Source organism: Pteropus alecto, unplaced genomic scaffold (assembly GCF_000325575.1).
Source record: "Pteropus alecto unplaced genomic scaffold, ASM32557v1 scaffold81, whole genome shotgun sequence".
NCBI lineage: Eukaryota > Metazoa > Chordata > Mammalia > Chiroptera > Pteropodidae > Pteropus > Pteropus alecto.
The window spans coordinates 847,845-849,310 of NW_006433378.1; positions in this window are offsets into that span (position 1 = coordinate 847,845).

The following is a 1,466-nucleotide window of genomic DNA, read 5'->3' on the forward strand; positions in this document are numbered from 1 at the left end:
GCTCTCTTTTTCAGAGACCATAGGAAAACAACAACAACAACAACAACAACAACAACAACAACAACCATCTCTGGTCTTAGTTCCAGGAATAGCTGTGCTACTCTGTGTAGCAGAAGTTTTTTCTATTGTGGACACTGTTAATTATGCAAATCTCTGTTATGGTTGTCAGAAAATAGGATTGGACTCGTGGAACAATCTCCAGCATAGAGAATTTCATGTTTAAAAACTCTCTTCAATCTTTTTACTCATTTTTCTACATTTTGTTTTCTCTTTACTCCAGTGCCCTACTAAAATATTAAGATTAAGAATCAGATTTAATGGTGTTTAGCTTAAAATATATTTGCAATTATAGGTTTTACACTTTTCAGACTAGAAATAATTGTTTCAATATTTATTGTACATAATATTAACTTCTAAGTAGCATTCTTCACTTGCTGGGGGAGGTCATCAAGAACACAGCCAGCTGACCTGAAGCTGAACCTGGGCAGTTGGGGGTCCTCAGCCTTTACCCTCTCCTTGGAACATGTTCTTCACTTGCCTTCTCTTGTGTCCAAGGACACAGACTTGAGATAGTAATGTGGTGATGAGACTCTCTGGACTGTGTACACGACCAAACCCAGTTAAGGTTGCCTATGTGCATAACTCGACCTTATTAAGGCTTCATAAAACAGTCTCAGGTGAGTACGCATTATGAAAAAAAGCTAAAGATTTAGAAAGTTCACAAAAAAGCAACATAATTTACTTATCCTCACAGGTTACTTCCAAATTCTATAATTTCACTTATCTTGACTTTAGTCTCTGCTACAGTTTTCTTTCAAACTGTTGCTCTGTTATAAGAATTCATATCATGGCAATACCCTAAGAGCTACATACATTAAAAGAGTAGCTTTTCACTTAATTCACTCTGCTGAATCTTTCTTCTAGGCTCACTTACTGGAAATGGTAGCATAAAAGGAGACTGTGGTCTTTTTCAGATTGTGGCTCAGATTTAGATGACTCAGTCACTTTTTCTATTAACACATGTTTTTCTAGAGTGTAAAGTGGCAGGGAAGGTTTCTCTGATAATATGACATCTGTACAGTGATCTGTAGAAAGTGAGACATTTGGGTATCTGAGGAAGGGAATTTTCAAACAGAGTGGTCAGAAAGAACAAAGATGATATTGGGACAATCTTGGCCTGTTCAGTTAGTAAAGACAGATGTCAGCAGATGAAGTAACAAATAAAGGAGGTTGGGAGGGTTGTATTGGCTAGTGAAAGTCATTTTAAGGGTTTTGACTTTTACTCTGACATTAATGGCTAGGCACTGATTGTGGGCAGGTAAGTAACATCTGAGAGCTATGAAAGGAAATAATTAAATGGAGAAAGGATGCAAGCAGCAGAGTGGATTGGCTGCTATTGCAATAAACAATTGATTGGATAAAGGTGATAGTATTGGATGCTGAAATCTGGATATATTTAAGAAAGT